The sequence below is a fragment of the Cnephaeus nilssonii genome, assembly GCF_951640355.1.
Source record: "Cnephaeus nilssonii genome assembly, chromosome: 3".
In the NCBI taxonomy this organism is placed as follows: domain Eukaryota; kingdom Metazoa; phylum Chordata; class Mammalia; order Chiroptera; family Vespertilionidae; genus Cnephaeus; species Cnephaeus nilssonii.
Window position 1 is genome coordinate 24640735 of NC_137074.1, and position 21189 is coordinate 24661923.

The window sequence follows — 21189 nt, forward strand, 5'->3', positions numbered from 1 at the left end:
AGAAAGTCAAGCCTGGGGGTGTATGACTTGCCCAAAGTTACAAAGCTAATAAGTGCCAGACCTAGAGGTGCCATCCAGAATTTTCCTATTGGATGGTATGCTGCCTAACTCCCCACCAAGGACACTGTAGTGGGGCCCCTACACGAAGAGATGTGTGTGTAGGATGGGTATTTTCTGTCTGTCTTCTATTCAAAGGAGTGGGAGAGTGTAGTAGTCAATATGGACTCTGTCATTGTCTATATCTGGATCCTGCTTCCATCTCTTGTTAGTTGTGTGCACTTGAGGAAGTTAATTCACCTCTATGTGCCTCAGTTTCTCCGTATGTAAAATGAGAAGAATACCGGAATCTAACTCATAGGACTGTTGAGGGTTTAAATGAAACCATCTATGGCAAGCACAAGGCCTGGCTCCCAAGTAAATGACAACTAAAACCCTTGGTGTGATCTGAGAAACTGAAAGCTTACCTCCCTTGAAACAGTCTGCACTGCTTGCCTGCCACTGTGCCTTGGGCTTCAGGCATTGGTTTCAGGAGGGTCTGTTGTAAGAGAATGGTGTCCCATGGGAGAGGCAGCCATCCGCATTGCACTGCACTGAGGGTCCACCATGTTATTACTGCTTATCAGATTAGCCCTGAGGGGATGGAGCATGAGACAGGTGACTATTGATAGTTTCTGGTTTGGTTCAGTGGTTAGAGCATCGCCCTCGGACTGAAGGGTCTCAGATTAGACTCTGATCTAAGGCAGTACCTCGGTTGCATGCTCGATCTCTGGCCCAATTGGAGTGCGTATGGGAGGCAACCAATTGATGTGTCTCTCTCACATCGATGTCATTCTTTCTCTTTCTCCCACCCCCCCTTCTACTCTCTCTGCAAATCAATGGGGTGGGTGGGAAATATCTTTGGGTGAGGATTAAAAAAAAAATTAAAGTGGCCTGGCTAGCATGGGTCAGTGGCTGAGCGTCGACCTATGAACCAGAATTCCAATTCGGTTCCATATGCCCGGGTTGCAGACTCAATCCCCAGTGTGGGCCATGAAGGAAGCAGCCGATCAATGATTCTTTCTCATCATTAATATTTCTATCTCTCCCTCTCCCTTCCTCTCTGAAATCAATAAAAATATGTTTAAAAATTAATTGAAGGAGAGGAGAATATGCCACTCCCATATATGCCACTTGGCATATTGATTATTTTGAATTAAAAGTCCTAAAGAAACAGACAGTACAAGGACTCTCTGACCCTCCTTTGTTCCCCCTGAAAGCAGGAAATAGTCTCCCATGTGAAAGGTACCCGACCCCTACCAGGAGGGTGGAAGGCATCCTTACAACCAGAGATGGGGAACTTAGGGCCCAGGAGATTGTATAAACAGACTTCATTACTTTTTCATTAATTTACTGCCCCAAGCCCAATTCTTCACAAATTTATTGTGTGTTTTTTTTTTTTTTTCAGGCTGGTTAAAAAGCTGCCTGCTTTGGTGTCATATTTCCTTTATGGGCTCATGTGTGTACAAAATTAAATTTGTTTTTCTTTTGTTACTCTGTCTTAGGTCAATTGAATTGTTAGGTCAGCCAGAAAATCTACAAGGGAAGAAGGGAAAAGTTTTTCCATCTCTACAGTCATATCATATGAAGACCTTTTGTGATTTGCCGTCTTCACTTCATGTTTACGTTATCTTTCCGTCTCCTTAGTAACCCTGAGAAATCTCCCTTCATGGTTGCACTGGGTTCCATATATGGAGATATTATTTGTTATCAATTTGGTATGGGAGACAGTTTTATTTTCCTATTATATTCAGTAAACATCCTTTTACAAAAGTCTTTTGAGATATTCTCTAATTATCTTCTTAAAAGAAATTCCTAAAAGTTGGATTCTAAGTCAAAGGGTATATGCATTTTGAGAAATATTGCTGAACTGTCCCCTAGGAAGTTTTATCAATCTACTATTCCCACCAAAAGCATATGTATCAGTAATCAAATCAATCAAGGCCTTCCACATTTTCTCCTAACCAACTTTTCCTTTCACCCTTTATTCTGAATGTATTCCTATATTCCAGGTGTTCTGGTTAATTATGCGGATTTTTCTCAATAGATGGAGTTACACATATGTTGATATATATGCAATTTGATATGTATGCCATTTTGTTGTATTGACAACAAGCTTCAAAACTTCATATGTCAAATTTTCTGAAGGGGTTAACATCATAGATATTTTTACACTTAAAAATGTCAAATTTCATCCAAAAAAGAGCATTTGCGGGGGAAGTTTTAATTCATTACTTTATTTTGAAGAAAAGTGCTGCTGAAAGTTATTGTATACTTTACGAAGCTTATGGTGAACATGCTCCATCTCAAGATACTTGTGAACGCTGGTTTAAATGCTTTAAAAGTGATGATTTTGATGTGAAAGACAAAGAATGTCCAGGTCAATGAAAACGTTTGAAGACCAACAATTACAAGCATTATTGGATGAAGAGGCGTGTCAAACTAAAAAACAACTTGCAGAAAGATTAAACGTTACTCAGCAAACAATTTCTGATCATCTACAAGCAATGGGAAAGATTTTAAAGGAAGGAAAATGGGTGCCACATCAACTGAATGAAAAAGACAAATGGAAAACCGAAAAGTCATCAGTAAGATGTTGCTTCAACAGCACAAAAGAAAGGCTTTTTTGCATTGCATTGTGACTGGCGATGAAAAGTGGATTTATTTTGAGAATCCCAAATGTACAAAATCATGGGGTGATCCATGTCAACCATCAACATCAACTGCAAGGCCAAATCGCTTTGGAAAGAAGACAATGCTCTGCGTTTGGTGGGATCAGGAAGGTGTGGTGTATTATGAGCTTCTAAAACCAGGTGAAACCGTTAATACTATTGCTACTGACAACAAATAATCAATTTGAACCATGCTTTGATCGTAAAATGACCAGAATGGGCCAGAAGACACAGCAAAGTAATTTTGCTTCATGATGACATTTCAAAACCAATTAAAGACACGTTAAAAGATCTTGCCTGGGAAGTATTAAACCACCCACTGTACTCACCAGACCTTGCTCCTTCAGATTCCTACTTGTTTCGATCGATGGCACACACACTTTCTGAGCAGCACTTCAAAACGTACGAAGAAGGGAAAAATTGGGTCTCTGAATGTTTTGTCTCAAAACAAGGTAAGTTCTATTGGGATGGTACCCACAAATTACCTGAAAGATGGGGGAAATGTGTAGCTAGTGATGGACATTACTTTGAATAAAGCACTTACGATGTTTCTCTTGGAATTATCATGTTTTCTTTGATTACAAAATCCGCATTATTAACTGGTACACCTGGTAAAGTCTCTACCTCAGATCTGCCCTCAGTTCGGCTCCATTGTTTTGCTCAGTGTCTCTCCAACATCCTCCTTGTACCATCTCTGGGCCTTTGCCATGCCTTCCTGGAAGTATCTTCCTCCTCTGAATCATATGTCATTAAATCACGTCCCAACCCAATGCATGCCTTTCCTGGTTGTCCAATTTAGTCGACTACCCTCCCTCCTCTGAAGTCCCTCCACCCTCCAATGTCTGTGCTGCTCATTTGTCACTCATCACATGCTGCCTTGTTTTGTGAATTGTCTTTTCATGAACACCTGGGTTGTTTTCTGAAGAACTTGTACAGTATAAAGTTACACTTAAAAATCCCTCATAACATGTACAAATGTAGCTTTGCATATGCACCTATATTGTGATTCATATATGTCATAATATATAGTACTAGAGGCCCAGTGCACAAAATTCGTGCCTGGGTAGGGTCCCTAGCGGCTGCTGGCTTACAGCCAGGGTCTCCCTTCTCCAGCTGCCGGCTGCCAGCCGGGGCCTTCCTTCATTCCGCGCCACCCCCTGGTGGTAAGCACACATCATAGTGAGTGATAGAACTCCCGGTCGGTCAAACTGGGACTGCTGGCTCCTAACTGCTCGCCTGCCTGCCTGCCTGCCTGCCTGATCACCCTTAACTGCCTCTGCCTGCCGGCCTGATCTCCCCTAACTGCTCCCCTGCCAGCCTGATTGCCCCTAACTGCCAGGCTGATCGCCCCCTAACTGCCCTCCCCTGCCAGCCTGACTGCCTCTGCCTAGGCCCCTGCCACCATGGAAGGACAGTGTCTGGAAGGACATCCAGAAGATGTCTGGTCTAATTATATTACTCTTTTATTAGTATAGATTAAACTCTGATGTGGAATTATAATGAAAGCTTAAGCCACCCTTTAGGCAACTGTCCCACCAGCTCCCACTGCTCCAGGCACCAGCAGAAACCAGGTTTGTCTGTCAGGCCTGTCCCAGGCATACAGAAGACTCTGACCCCAGCTCCTTGAATCTAAACTCCTCTGTGCTGTTTATCTGACTTAAAATGATAGGGACTCTTTTCCACATAGAGTTTAAGGAATAAATAGCTGGATTCAACTTTAAATCACAAAGTTATGAAAAGCATAATCTGATCAATATCTAGGATCAGAGATCAATATCAGTCTGACAGAGGATATACTATTACATATACTGCAGCAACAAACCCAAATATCAGTCTTTAAAAATGCTTAGCTGAATGACATAGGAAGTCTAGAGACTGTTAGTGATCGCAAATGATAGCTCTTTCAATAAATGCTGAGATTGCAAACATGTTAAACAAGTTACATTATATAAATAACAAGTAGCTACATAGTGCAACCATGAGAAGCTGAAAATTCTGTAAGTTCATGTTTAGATATAACAAGTGCTGCTTTATCATAACCAGATCATGATAGCTGCATTATTAAATTATCTAGTTAACATTCCTGGCAATCTTAGAAGACCAGGGATATGAGAAGATAATTAAAACTGACACTTGAGATACTCTGCAGTTTACAGAGCACAGTTAATGGGTCCCTCGTGATGCTGGAGTAGCATGGCCACCCTTTTAGTCAGGTGTTAATTGTACAGATGAGTACTTGGAGACTTGAGATTAAAAAACGTGGTTAAAGCCATAAAATCAGTAAGTGGGGTCTGTGAGGCTCACAGCCAGGTCTGTCCTGCTCTTAGTCATAGTTCACTCTCAGTTATAACCTGCATTTCTACTGCATTTTAGAAGCAGGTTTCAGGTTTAGAGGCCCTCCCCTGCCTCGGGCCTTTGCACTCTCTGTTCTCTGCATCTGGCCTGTTCATTTTGCAGACACCCCCTTGGCTTGCTCCCTCACCTTCTTCAGTCCTCTGCTGTGATGTCAATTCCTTTGTAAGTTCTTTCTTGATTATTTAAAACTAGAGGCCCGGTGCACAAATTTGTGCACGGGTAGTTGGCCTGTGGGGATCGAGCCGAAACCGGCTCTCCGACATCCCCTGAGGGATCCTGGATTGCGAGAGGGCACAGGCCTGGCCGAGGGACCCCACCGGTGCACAAATCTGTGCACCGGGCCTCTAGCATGCATATAAGATCTTGGGTTAATCTCTTTCCACCCTCCCACTCCTCCCTTCCCTCTAAGATTCATCTGTTCCATGTTTCCATGTCAGTGGTTTCTGCTCCTGCATTGAGTGTCTGCCCCCTGGTGGTCAGTACGTGTCATAGCTACTGGCTGGCTGGTCAGCCTGTCGGCCAGTCACTTAGGCTTTTATATATATAGATACCAGTTACCCCTCACCTCCATAGATTCTCAAGGATTTTTTTGCCTTTTTCTTTGCTTGATTTTTTTTCAGAGCACTTATTGGCCTCTGATAGCACTATTTATTTGCTAACACGCCCATATAAACTCTACAAGGATAGGAATAAAAATTCCCTTCTGTATTCTAGACCTAGAGGAAGCCTGGCGTATAGAAGACAATACATATTTGTAGGATATATACAAATTAGGAAATAAATCCATGTAATTTCAAATTCGAATTTATCGCAGTACAGTTGGCTTCTGTGGCAGTAGTCTGAACAGCCTGATTTCCAGATCTGAGTTCTTTATTCATTCACTCATTCACTTTGCTTTGCTTTTGTAAACATACTACTTTATCACTGCTTGAAACCTTTTTATGTATGTAAGTATTTATTCGTTGTCTGTCTCCTTTCCTTATCATAATATAAAGGACTATGTATGTCTTGTGAAGTGCTATACTCCCACATAGAAAAGTGTATGAAACAATAGGTGTTCAAGAAATATATTTTATAAGATAATGAATTAATAAGTATATTCATTTAAGAAACATTTGTTAAGTACCTACTATATGTCTGGCACAATCAATCTTTTAAATTTTATTTTGTTTTTCAATTATAGTTTATATTCAATACTAGAGGCCCAGTGCATGATTGAATCATGCACGTGTAGGGTCCCCTACACACTTTCGCTTTCGATCGCGGGGGAGCTGGGTGCCTGTCCGCTGGTGCACCAGGCCTTTCAGAAGCCTCCGGCGTGGCGAAGGCTTCTGAAAGGCCTGGTGCCTGAGTGGACAGGCATCCAGCTCCCACACTTTTGCTTTTGATCGCGGGGGAGCTGGGTGCCTGTCCGCTGGTGCACCAGGCCTTTCAGAAGCCTCCGCCCCACCAGAGGCTTCTGAAAGGCCTGGTGCCTGAGCGGACAGGCACCCAGCTCCCCCGCTTTTGATGGTCTGTGGCGGGACGTGAGCTCGCTGCCCCAGCGGCCCCTTCTGTGCTGCAGCACAGCCATGGCGCAGACGCTGAGCTCAAGCCGCCGCTGGCGACGCGAGCTCAGCGTTCCGCCGGCCCAATCGGCCACCCCGGCCACCCCAAGTCCCGCCCCCCCGCGCCTCCTGGCCAATTGTGGGCAGAGCGAAGGTACGGTCAATTTGCATATTTGTCTGTTATTAGGTAGGATTACTGTATTTTTCCATGTATAAGATGCTTTTTTTTTCTAAAATCATTAGACTGAAAATCGAGGGGCATCTTATACATGGAAGTCAGGCAAGGAGGGAGCCGTGCGGGTGTGTGGTTGCCCCTACCTTGGCAAACAGGCTTCCTCCAATCATGAGTCAGTTGATGCTGTAATTGGAGGTGGAGGTGGAGAGTGAGCAAATGCAACAGGGACCCAAGATTCTGAGCACATAAAGATGTCAAAAAATAAGATAAATACCAGTAAGCGATTATCTTACTCAGCAAAATTCAAACTGAATGTGATCAGCTATGCAAAAGAGCATGGAAAAGAGCTTGAGAGAGACAGTTTGGACCCCCTCCCATTGTGTGTATGATCAGACAGTGGAAAAAAACAGGAAGAACAACTCCTTAAGAGGCCAAAAAAGAAGGCCTTAAAACGAAAACCAGCAGTTTAAAATATTGATTTCTTAATTTTGGGTTGGAAAAGTGGGGGGCTTCTTATACATGGGGGCATCTTATACATGGAAAAATATGGTATTTTGTATGAATTTCAGGTGTACAGCATGGTGATTAGACAACCATATACCTTGCAAAGTGGTCCCCCTGATATTTTAAGTACCCACCTGGCACTATACATAGCTTTTACAATATTATTGACTATATTCCCTAAGCTGTACTTTACACTCCTATGATTGTTTTGTGACTAGCAATTTGTACCATGAAATACTACTCAACAGTAAAAAGAAACTATTGATACATGCAACAACCTGGATGGGTCTCAAGGGTGTTAGGCTCATTGAAAAAAGTCAATCTCAAAGGGTTATATAAATGTAACTCCAGTTATATAACATTCTTAGAATGACAAAACTGTAGAGATGGAAAGCAGGTTAGCGGCTGTGATGGGGCACAGACAGGCGTTGGGAGGGGATTGAATATACATGGAAAGAATGATAGGGCTCCTTTGTGCTGATGGAACAGTTCTGTATCTTGATTGTGGTGGTGGCTACGTAAATATGTACATGGGATTGATATGCATGTGCTGCAATAGAAACTGCACACACACACACACACAAATGAATGCATGTAAACATTAGTGAAAGCCATACACGGTCTGTAGCCTAGTTCATAGTATTGTACCAATGGAAATGTTCTATTTTGATATTGTATACAAGATGTTATCATTTGGGGAAGCAGGATGAAGAACATTATAAATATTCTATATATATAAAACCTTAATATGCAAATTGTCCCCTCGGGAGTTTGACCGGGAGATTGGGAGTTTGATCACTTGCTATGATGTGCACTGACCACCAAGGGGCGGTGTGGAACGAAGGAAGGCCCCGGCTGGCAGCTGGAAGGCCCCCGATTGACCCTGAACCCTGATCTCTGGCCAGGCCTAGGGACCCTACCCGTGCTCGAATTTCCTGCACCAGGCCTCTGGTTTCAAATAAAAAGTGTAAAAAAACTAAGTAGTAAGTAAAAGTGCTTATAAAAAAACTGCATTTTATTAGTAATTTGAATAAAGGTGATAATGATTTTGAACATAAAAAAGGAGAGTAAGATTTTAGGCCTGGCTGAACATTCTGGGGGAGGTAGTGGTGCTACCAGGCAGTGGGGAATATGGCTCAGTGAACATAACTCAGTGAGTGAAACATTGTCTACTGGGAGGTGAGCTCACAAACACACACGTATAATCGAGTCAAATAAATTTAGTAATTCCAAGCCAAGGTTGACAGGAATTGAGAGAAATAGGCTTCAGAGTGGCCTGAGAGACTGGGGGAAAACTCCTTGGAGGAGGAAGTGAGCTTGAAGGCCGAGTCTGAGGCTGAAGGTCCAGAAGAGAGTAAGGAGGGATTTCATGTACATCTTAGATTTTTTGGAGCTACCCAGCTGGGGCCCGATTAGGATCTTTTTAATCAAACTTCTACTTTCTCTCCACATTTATTCTTTCATGCATTTAGCCTCTGAAGCTAGATGTGTTTCTATATGGTTAAAATGCACCATGGGAACTGGATTGAAACGTGCTTGTTTTGAAGTTCAAAGATTGTTTGGAGTCACTTTATAGCTCTTCAAACAGAATTACTTTGTGGGAGAACTTGAAGTCCTGGGTTCCATTGCCATTTGCCTGGGGGTACCAAGCTGCAGTCATATAGTTAGGAACCCTGCCAAAATAAAAGAGTATTTTTTCACCCTCATAGTTTTTTTTAATTAAGAAGAACTTGAAAAATGAATTGAAATGGAAAACCAAGTACTGCTGACAATAAAGAATATTCCCCCACCTCCTGGTAGGGTAGGGGCACAACAGCCATTTGCAGTTAATAGAGTCTTGATTCAACATTTTCTTGCATTTACTTAAATTTGGGCTCCAGCCCAGAGAAGCCAAATTTCAAAGGAAAGTAATGTGTCAGATATAAATAGACCTGGAGCCCAGGCAATTTATTCCATCATCTGTTGTGATAAGGGACTTATCTTTTACTTGGCCCTGCTTTACCTTATTGGCAAGTGTGAACTGTATTATGTACCTGGTAAAATTTTACTCTGAAACATTCCAGATAGAGGGAACCACAGGTGCACAGGCACAGGGAGGAAATGGCAAGCCAGAGGTAGCCGCAGAAGCTGCGGTGGCTGCCGCGCAGGGAGTGAGGCACTCAAAGAGAGTGGATGCTATTGTTCACGTTGCTCAGGAACAGGTGTAACACTATAGCTTAGATGAGAAAGAAGAAATATTGTTTTTTTTCTCCATCTAAACTGACCTGATTTTCCTCACAACCGACATCCTGAATAGGAGATGAGACTGAAAAAAGAGAGAAATTTCAACCTGTCCGTTTATGGCACATTCATCGCTTTCAGATGACTCCATTGCATTTGCAAGGTGGCAGGGAACAGAAAGGCCTCGGGTCCACACCCAGTTGTCTACTGCCCTCAGCTCCTCCTGTCTCGTGTCTTTGTCTGTCTAGTCAGGTGATGGGGGTGAGGGCACTTTGTTGACCATCTTTGGAGAACTCAACTCTTAGTCTCTTCTCTGGGCTTGGTTGGCCTGAAGGTCTTTCCCGCAGACTCACCCCCTACTTCCATTTACTGTGATGCCACAGTTCCTTCTCCTTAAGGTCTGAGGGCTCCTGTGACTCCCAACTTAAGGCACTTCAGAGTCGCCTCACCAGTGCTCTGTGGCATCATCTTCTTCTCACATCCCTCAAGAGGCAGGCAGGAACCCCTCGGTCTCTTTTGTGCCACGTGAGAGCCAAGGAAGGCTCTGGGTGACTAAGCACTCTCACTGCATAACCGGGATGTGCTGCCATTTTCACTTCGTTGCAGACATTCACTGTTGACGTCCTATGTGGTGACATCTTCCCAGAGCTGTAAACGGGAAGTGGTAGCAGCTTCTCTACTCTTGGCTTTCTTCTTGACCCTTGTCATGTCTGACACCAGCCCCTCTCATCTTATGGTCTGGGTAGGTGTGGTGGTGCATGTTGTCTGATCCATAACACATGCATCTGACAGTTTGCTTTCCCTGTACAACTCTCTTCTCTTTCTAGTAAATTCTCTGAGCTGGCAGGGGTAGTGTCCTTCCTCCTTATGTTGGTTTCAAAACATATTTGCAAAAATTTTGATACTGTTTTCATAAAAAAAGTGGAATCTATGTCACTTCCCTTGAACTTGGGTGGACATTTGTGACTTCCTTAATAAAAAGAATATGGCAGAAGTGATGCAGCATGACATAAGGCTAGATTAGAAAAGGCTGTGCCAGCTTCTTCTGGGACTTGCTCTGGGAGCCTTCAGCCCTCATGTGAGAAGTCTATTACCCTGAGGCCACCATGCAGGGAGATCATAGAGAGAGAGAGAGAGAGATGTGTTGGGGGGAGGGATTCTAGGAGCTTGAGCTGTTAGCTTAAGTGTGCCCAGCCCAGGTGCTGACATGCAAGTTAAGGCTTCAAGATCATATCAGTTTCAACCACTGTCACCCTCAACCTGAAGACACACCCTGAGCAAGAAGCACCTAGCTAAGTCCATTCAATGGTCAGATTCGTGAGCAAAATAAATGACTGCCCTTGTTTTCAGCCCCTCTTTTGGGTGGTTTGTTAATAGATGACTGGAGTACTCCTCCTAGATATCACATTCTTACCAGGCTTTCTCTTCTATCTTAAATAATCTCTACATTATGGCTCATAATTAAACTGTAGGTGCAGATCTTGAAGTAGAGGGACCAATTACCTTAATTTGCCTGGGACTGAGGGGGTTTCTGGGATGTGAGACTGACAGTGCTAACACTGGGAAAATCCTGGGCACAGTGAGATGAGTTGGTCACCCTACTCCAAGGCTTGCTTTTGTTAAATAAAGGAAGCTGCAAGAACTTAGAAACTTTAGAATTACTACGTATTACTATGCATTTTAACAAGAAGCAGCTTTGGGCATGGATGCTGACCCTTTGATCTAGGTCCGTGGTCGGCAAACTGCGGCTCGCGAGCCACATGCGGCTCTTTGGCCCCTTGAGTGTGGCTCTTCCACAAAATACCACGGCCTGGGTGAGTCTATTTTGGAGAAGTGGCATTAGAAGAAGTTTAAGTTTAAAAAATTTGGCTCTCAAAAGAAATTTCAATCGTTGTATTGTTGATATTTGGCTCTGTTGACTAATGAGTTTGCCGACCACGGGTCTAGGTGGTATCTGCCCTCCCAAAGGATGGCTGCTACTGAGTCAATGAGCGGGCTACATGGGCAGAGATAATTACAGGATATGAGTGTATGTCAAAAATATCTCACAACATGCAGATGGGGAAATGCATCTAGATAAGGTCCCTGCCTTTCCCAAGGGCAGTAGTGCCAAGGCCACGATTTGGGATGCAGATCCATATAAATCCATGATTTGGATATCGTTTCAAGGCTCTTCCCTCCATATTATGTCACTTCCAATCCATAATAATATCACCATGTGAGAACGGAATAATAGTGAACCCTAGAAAACATTTAGGTCCAGAGAGAGAAGTCTTTGCCAGCAAGAGAGTTCACTATCTTCAGCTCCTGGCAGCTCTGATGAGACTGAAATTTAATCTCAGCCACACCTGGACAAACCAAGAGCCAGAAAATCCTGTTCAAAACAAAGCCCTAAATCAGCGGTCGGCAAACTCATTAGTCAACAGAGCCAAATATCAACAGTACAACGATTGAAATTTCTTTTGAGAGCCAAATTTTTTAAACTTAAACTTCTTCTAACGCCACTTCTTCAAAATAGACTCGCCCAGGCCGTGGTATTTTGTGGAAGAGCCACACTCAAGGGGCCAAAGAGCCGCATGTGGCTCGCGAGCCGCAGTTTGCCGACCACGGCCCTAAACCAACGTGGGGTCTGCATTGAAACAGTGGAATGAATGTTAGTGGGAAGTTGTCAGCTCTGGTGCTGCTGTCCCAGATGAAGCCCAGGTAACTGTGGGTCCCGATTTTAAGGCTCTTCATGGAAGTGAAGGCGGCTTCCAGCTGGCGCCAGGGCTCCTGTAACTATGGATTCAGGCAAGTGAGCCTCCCTGGGTGTGTCTTTGGCAAAAAAGCCCAGGCTGCTTTGGCTAATAAACGGGAGGCTGGAAACCGTCGGCACTGCCTGGAGCTAAGGATGGTAAACTGTGTGGGAGGGTGGGTGGAGAAGGAGCGCATTACTACGAGGTCTGACTTGGCAGGAAGCTGCCACTCTGGTCCTCTCCCCACCTCTGTGCAGAAACTGGATGTTGTATGCCTGGGTGTGGGCTGAGTGTGTACTTAGCAACCAGAGTAGGGTTTTTATCAAAGAAGGCAAACTGCTCACTGATAGGACTCCAAGAGCAGGGCCACCCAAGAGCCAGCCCCATCCTGCCAAAGAGAGCCAGGGGGAGGCTCTGTTCTGACCAGCCAGGCAATATGGTGATGCATATGTGAATCATACCTGGATTAGATTCAGCTGATGTGTGAGCAGGCGTGAGCTGTGTTTCATACAATGATTACAAGAAAAAGCCCTATACTTTTGCACAATCCTAGGATTCATTCATGAGAAACTGAAAAATTTAAAACAACAAAAAGTTAAAGCTCTTGGGATAGGATACTATTTTGAGATTTTAAATCTTGTCTTCTATATTTTTTCCTTTCTCTTCCTTCCGTTGAAGTAGGTAGTTAAATCATGTCTGTTCTTTGCTTCCATGGAAGGATATGGTTGGGAGAAAAGTAAGCATAGTCTGCATGTCTTTCTGGCTTTAGGGGAAGTGGGTAGGATGCAGGTCAGAAAGCACAGAAACAACATATTAGCCCGAAACCTAAAAGAAAAAAGATCTCAGAGACTAGAGAGAGATTTCCCAGGGCTGGAAAGGGGCAACATGGGGAGAACAGAGAGCTCAGAAGTCCTGGGACAGAGATAAAACATGCCCTGAACTTTTCAACATTCATTCCTTCATTCATTCAGCTCCTGTGTACACCATGCACTGTTCTAAGAACAATGCACAAATGCATAAAGATTCTTGTCCTCAGGGAGCTTACATTTTAGTGATGTATGAGAGTGTGGTATGCACTATTCCAAGTGCATGGCCTGTGTTTACTTCTCACAGCCAGTCAATTAGATACTGTATTCCCAGTTTACAAACGAAGAGATTGAGACAGAGAGAGTTACGTAACTTGCTGATCTCATAGCTAGCAAGTATCAGACTTGAACATAAACCTAGACAAGCTGGCTTCATTTTCCTTAACTGCTTGCTTAACTTCCAGGCAGGGCGTAGGGAGGGTGGCAAGACACTGGAGTTGAGAAAGCTGCTCGGGGCAGTTTCACAGAGACTCCCAGGCCCCAGGTGGGTTTGGCAGCAGTGGAAAGACCCTGACGTTTTTTGGGGCCACCCCCTGCCATGATTGATGTTTGTGAGTCAGTCTTTCTCTGCCCAGGGTTCTAGGACCCCAGCATAAGAGGGGAGGAGCCCTGGCCTGAAGTTCATTTCCTCCCTGCCCAGCAGGTGGGAAGCCCCAAACAGAAATGAATCTGAGTTCAAAGAATAAAGATCATAAAATAGAAAGAATAGCAAAAAATAATAGAAGAAAGAAAACATATTTTTGGTAATACTGAGTTTGTGGGCTCAGATCCAGCTATCTTATGAAAAGTGTGGGGTTAGAGAGAGCTGTGTGCTGCCTGGGGGAGGAGTTAAAAAAATCTGAATTTCTACCCCCCCCCCCCCCCCCACTTCCCACTTGATACTGGGGCATTGTAAAAGGAAGACATAGGATTTCCTGATTGCTAGAGATGGTTACTTAATCAGGTCAGAATACATACTCATTTTTTTTCTCCCAGAGAAATGAGTTGCTAGAATTCTACTTGGGTGTGGTGTACTCTGTGTGCCTAATCCTTTCTAATGAGCACAAATATAGGGTGTCCCCAAAAATGAATACACACACTTTGAATAATTATAAAGGCAGTGTTTATAAAATACATTTAATTTTCAAATTGAGCCATTAGCTGTTAAAATGTGTATACAAAAAAGGAGACATATGTACTACTATTTGTAATACGTTAAACAAGAAAAAAAGAAAAAATTGTGTATACATTTTGGGGGGCCACCCTATATATTAGATTATTAGAGTGTAAATCCTGCAATAGGCCGTTAGAATTGAACTGCCTGGGGTCAGTGCCCTCTGCTACCACACTGGGAAAAGATCTTCAAATCTATCCAATAGTTATAATCCTGTGATTTAATAGTTGCATAAACAGATGCAGGTTCTGTCCACACAGGTGAAGCCCATTGAATTTTTTTCTGTTAAAAAAGATTAGAAGTCACTGTTAATGCATTGGTTTTTAAAGCCAACTTTTCTTAAGGTATGAGGCCATTTCCCTCGAATAACTTTAAGTAATTCATTCAGGGACTCTAAATGCTCTAGATTTAAAAAAATACATATATATTTTTATTGATTTCAGAGAGGAAGGGAGAGGGAGAGATAGAAACATCAATGATGAGAGGGAATCATTGATCAGTGCCCCCAAATGCAAATCGAGCCCCCAATCTGGGCATATGCCCTGACTGGAAATCAAACTGTCACCTCCTGGTGCATAGGTTGATGCTCAAACATTGAGCCACAATGGCCTGGCTAAATGCTCTAGATTTTTTAATGAAGTTGGATTACAAATATATATTCTGACTCCATTTGTCTTGCACCTATAAAACGTGGTTTTCCAGGATAAATTGAAGAGTATGATCTTATTATCTTGAGGTTTAAGAACATCTCTGTAAAACTGCTGCTTGAAGACACTGTTATGTTACAAATTTTCCTTTATGTAAAAATCCAATGCTGTGTTCCTTCTAGAGTTTGCGAACAAATTGAGTTCTTGTGAGACAAGCAGTGGGAACTCATGGCCCACACTCCCTTGCTGTCTAATTTCCTCATCCCCAGCTTGTGAATCAGCCCCCGAAACTAGGCTTTCTGCTCCTGGCACTCACTCCAGTCAGGGGACCAGTGACACTCAGTTTTCTGCATTCCCAGCTCAGCGGTTGTCGCGGGGGTTAAATGGGAGTCTCGCTCTTCCTCATGTGTGCTCATGCAGAAACCCCATCACACTGCCTGTCTGTTCCTCTGTGAGCCTAAGTCATTAGGTCCACAGTGTCAGAGGGGAGAGAGGACAAAGATCTTGGAATTACTTTTCTATTGCTGCTGTAACAAATTACCACAGACGTCATGCCTTAAAACAACACGACTGTATCCTTTAAGTTCTGGAGTTCAGACAGCCCTAATCAGTTTCACTGGGTTAAGGTCAAGAGTCAGTCAGCAGGGCCGGTTGCTTCTGGCAGCTTGGAGAGGAGAATCCATTTTCTTGCCTCTTGCAGCTCCCATGGCCGCCTGCATTCTTTGGCTTCTGGATAACCCAGGATCATCTTCTCATTTCAAGATCTTTAACTTAATCACACCTGCAAAATCCCTTTTGCCATGTAAGGTAACATATTCACAGGTTGCGGGGGAGGTTAGGGTATGGGTATACTTAAGGGACTATTATTTAGCCTACTACAAAGGTCAACAGTGACCCTGAAAAACTGGGGCTCCCCCAGCATCCAGCACATCCAAGCTGGAATGTCCAGCAGGCCCCCCTCAAAGAGAACACCACTCAGTGTTGTCCAGGAAGCCCGAGCTGCCTAGTACCTGCTGTGAGGCATTGAGTTCTGATTCCCTTCAGGACTGGCAGTGCTGCTCGCACTGCTGCTTCCGCTGTGAGCCCACATTCACCCTCCTGAGTGCCTTAGTCTGTTTCAGCACGAAACAGACCAGTAGGATATCTCCGTCTACAGGTACAGATATAATCGGTAGGATTTGTATATGTGTATGTATGTATGGATATATGTATACACATACAGTAGGGATTGATTGATTTCTGAGGATTTGGCTTACATAATTATGAAGACTGAGATGTCTCACAATCTGTTGTCTATACAATGGAGAGCCCGGAAAACCAGTGGTATCATTCAGTCCAAGTCCAAATGATACCAAGTCCAAGGGGTATCATTCAGTCCCGGTCCGAGGTCTGGAGAGGATGAGATGAGGTGTTCAGCTTAAGTAGCGAGGCAGGAAGAAACGGGGGTGAATTCCTACCTTCTGCCTTTTGTTCTATTCAGGCCCTCACTGGGCTGGATGATGCTCACCCATATCAGGAAGGTCAGTGTATTTTACTGAGCCCACTGATTCACATGCAAATCTCATCTGGAAACACTCTCACCGATACACCCAGAAATAATGTTTAGTCTGGGGACCCCACGGCCAGTCGAACTGAGGGAGAGGCTGTCACCATCCATCATGAAGGTCCCCTACTAGACATTCTTATTGGTTAAATTCCCTCGTGGTGGAATTGATCCAAATGTAAATTAGAGATGCACAGCCTTCAAGCTGCAGTTGTGTGAACTGCTCCTGAATAAAGCAGCATGGTCCAGGCTGTATGTTTTATACAGCCCAGGATGTTTTCCTTCTTCTAGTTACATTTCCAGCCATTTTGAATTTAATGCATTTTGAACCCGAAATCCCTCAAAAACAGTCTCATTACCCAAAGAGGAAACAATAAAAATTTTACACAAATTGACTGTATTTACTTAATATGATTGCCTGAAACCCCAAGTATTTTTTTTGTGTGTGTGTGTGTTATCCTCTTGGGCATCTGGTGCATGGAAACCCCTGTCTGTGAATTTAGTCTGAGGCAGCCGCCTGCTTCTCCTTCAGGAAGTGCTCCTGTGATAGCCTGCGCGTACCTCAGTTCCTCAGTTAAACCCATTCTTTGCCATCATGATGAGACTGTCTCCCCCACTGTATGCTGGGCTCTTGAAGCCCTTTATATATACAAATGGGCAACAGGCACATGAAAACCTGCTCAACATCACTAATCATTAGAGGAATGCAAATCAAAACCACAGTGAGATATCCCCTCATGCCTGTTGCAATGGCCATCATCAAAAAGACAAGAGATGCTGGTGAGAATATGGAGAAAAGGGAACCCTTGTGCATTGCTGGCGGAATTGTAATCTGGTACAGTCACTATGGAAAACAGTATCAAGGCTCCTCAAATAGTTAAAAATTAAAAATATATCTCTGTGCATGTTTCCTTATCTAAAAATGGCTATCATAGAGAGATTGTGAAGATTAAATAATCTAATATTTATAAACTAGAGGCCCGGTACATGAAATTCATGCACGGGTAGGGTCCCTAGGCCTGGCCAGTGAACAGGGCTGATCGGGCCTTCTGGCTGCCAGCTGGGGCCTCCCTTCCCCAGCTGCCAGCTACCGGCTGGGGCCTTCCTTCCTTCTGCACCACCTCCTGGTGGTCAGCACACGTCATGGTGAGAGATCGAACTCTCGGTCTCCTGGTCGAACTCCCATGGGGACACTTTGCATATTAGCCTTTTATATATATAGATTGCTTAGACCCAGAACATAGTAAGTTCCATATTAGCAACTGTAGATTTTTGAACACTGAAGTGGCATTTTGGAGCAGGGTGAGAGGTTGTCATAAAAGCAGGACAAGTGGTCCAGTTTCAGCTACTGTTTTTGTCAGAGCTGATACCCATTGACCCAAGTGGCATTGCCTGTGTAAGGCATGTTAGTGAGCCACCATGTGCAGGGTTAAGACCTTGAAAGTGGGGATGAGAAAATTACATATCAAAGATTCTATCCATCAGACAAGTTGTGAATGGGCAGTTTGGAATTATAATTTACAATTAGAAAATTTTCATCTTTCATGACCATCAGTCAGTGGAGCGAACTGTGGTTATTCTAGTGGTGGAATTTCAGACCTGCAGGAGGAATGGAAATGGCACAATGTAAGAGTCTCCCTCTGTTGCCTGTGTGTAAGGCTGGTCTACTGAGATTGGTGGGAATTTCTGGTGGAAATTTCCAGCAGTGCAGTTGTCTGTGTTGTGCTTGATTATCCTACTGGAACTATGGAACAGGGACTATGTAGGAATCTGGGAAGAAACAGATGCTATACTCCAATTGCATTTGATAAGTTTAAGGACCATTTACAGAGTTAGGCAAAACAACAGAGAATGGTGCAGAACCTGGAGACTAGCAACCTTGGGAAAACCTTAGCAGCACCCATTATCCCTGAAGGGGGCAATGACAGGGAGGGTTCAGAACTCAGAGAGGGCTGAGGACAGAAGCTGTGGGATTTGATACAGGGGGCATCCAACCAAGGGCTCCCTGGAAAAGAGGGAGTTGTGAGAGTGAATAGCAGAGTTTCCTCTTACCCCACCTTTCAGTCTCCTGCCAGTGCACCCACTGGCTGAACCTGTATGGAAGTTGGAAGACACAGGAGTTCATTGATACTGTTTATAAGGGTCAGCCTTCCCAAAGCACGGAGCAGGTGGAGAAGGCAGGGATGTGAGCCCGAAGGGGCAAATAACAGATGTCCAGCAGAAACAGATGGCATGGGCCAGACAGGTCATTTGGTTACTTCCAAAGTCAACCTAATCTCATAAAACAACTGTATTAATATTTATAGTAACACTTGGTAGAGTAAAAATGCGGCTTTTTTCTATTGGGCATCCCCTATAGGCCATGTTTTAAAAATTCTTGGGGCACATTGGTTGAAAATTGCTGGTATAACTCATTGAAAGGAAAGTGTCCCTTTAAAATACTGTTTTGAAATTAACTTACAGTTCAGAAAAAGACAAAAAATGTTAATGCTTTTTTTTTTTTACCTCCTTCTCTATCCCCCTCACCTCTCCCTCCTTTTCTTCTTCTCCCTTTCCACTTCTCCTTCTCTTTCTCTTCCTCCATCTTCTTTTTTCCTGAAAGATGTCCTTTAGGTGCCTCTTTTGACCCAGAAGTATGAAACAGACATATTCCTGAGTTGATGAAGCTGTTATATAGAAGGATCTCAGGACTGTGCTCTCCATACTAGATATCTTCGAGGTACATAAATCAATACTATATCAGGAAACACTCAGCTTTATGTAATTCCAGTTAATAAATATAGAAAGAATGAGGGAAATATAAAACCACCATTAGGTAAATCAAATACCACAGTAATAACGTTTGCAGGCAAGACCCACTGATGGATAAAATTAGTGGGTGAAAGTTGAAGTAGAAACAGGATTATTAGCAAAAATCTCAAAGTATCTCCCCCAAGATATTTATTCATTAAAAGGGAAAATAGTAACTTGCAATGGAGAAACCCAACTGATGCCACAGTGACTAAGTAGTCAAAGTTAATGTCCAAAGTTAAATCACCGAGACAACTCAATATCATGTACCTCTTGATAATGAGGCACGGAAAAGGACATAACATCACTTTTGCAATAATCTTGCCAAAAAGATATAAAACCTCTGTTTAATCATGGGAAAACATCAGATAAACTCAAGTTGAGGGATATTGTACAAAATAACTGCCCAATACTCATTAAAAGTGTCAAAGTCATGAAAGACAAGGAAAGATTGGAGGAGATTAAGGAGACAACCAAATGCAATTTGGAATCCTGAATTGATCCTGGAACAGAAAAGACAAAACCAACAAACAAAAACCTAGAGAAATTCAAATAAGATCTGTAGTTCAGCCAATAGTATTTTACTGAAGAATAGTAACCTGCATCTTGTATAAAAACTGCTGTTTGAAATTCTCTGCTATTGTTAGATAGTCCCTTGTTCTGTAAACTCTGTCATTTTTAGACAGTCTTATTCTGTAGAATAACTGTTTTAGTTTGAATAATAAAAAAAAGATAAAAAATTAACTGTCTGACCTTGTAAGCTAGCCATCTAACGTAATGGACTAATACTGATAATAATTCCCATATTCTTATGCCAAATGTTTGTTCTTTCTGTATTCAAGCTTACAACTCTCTATAACAATAATCCACACAGAGCCCTTTGTAAAACCTGCAGACAAAGAAGCTCAAAAGGTATAAATACTGGAAACTTCCTGTGTGACTTCGCTCAGAGATTTGGAAGAAACACCTCCCTCTGGGCCTCGCGCAATAAACAACTGCTAATTAATTGACTCATTAAGGCGTCTTGTATTTCACTTGCTGATTTACGATACAACAGTACCAATATTAACTTCCTGGTTTGGATGATTGTGCTATGGTTATACAACATTTTAACATTAGAGGAAGCTGAGTGAAGAGAGTATATTTGGAACAGGAAACTCTCTGAACTATTTTTGCAACTTTCTGGCAAGCCTAAAATTATTTCAAAATAAGAAGTTAAAGTTAAAAAAGCCAAAAAACTCAAGACAGAGACTCTCTCCTCTTGACAAGGGAAGAAAAGTTTGAAATGTTTAAGACTATCTTTGGAGGGTCAGGCAAATTGACAGGATAAAGATCTTCGAGAACATTTGGATATTGTAGTTTGGGTGAGGAATTTTATTGATTTTATTTTGTCCTCCTTTCCCCATTCTCCACCAAAATATCTTGCTTTTCCTTGACAAGTGCAATTTAAAAATTGTGTTGTATTTTAAAATTCTCAGAATTATAAAATTCTGAGCACACAGTTTTTCCTATAGGGAATTCATTTTCAACTTTACAGGGAGAGGAAATGAGTTTTGATTCCCTCAGTTATCTGTGGTAGTCTGCTTTTAGGGACTGTATGTCATCTTTTAAATGAGTCACAGTGTATCTAAATCTGGTAAAATTGATCAGCAAATGTCTACTTACCACTTGCTGAGAACTCAGAACATAGCTGCAATCCTCAATAAGCTCAGAATTTCTTTGGGGGAACAGGGAAAATATTGAGAAATTAGGGCAAAACCCTAAGTGAATCTCTGAATAAGATCATGGTGCAGAATTTAAGCACTGTGGGAGGGCTGGTAAAGGGGACTGGAATGGTCACAATAAGTTACCTGCATAGAAGTTATTTGAATGTCAAAACATTAAGTTGTATACCTTAAATATATACAATTTTTATATGCCAAGGATATCTCAAAGCCGTTAAAAAA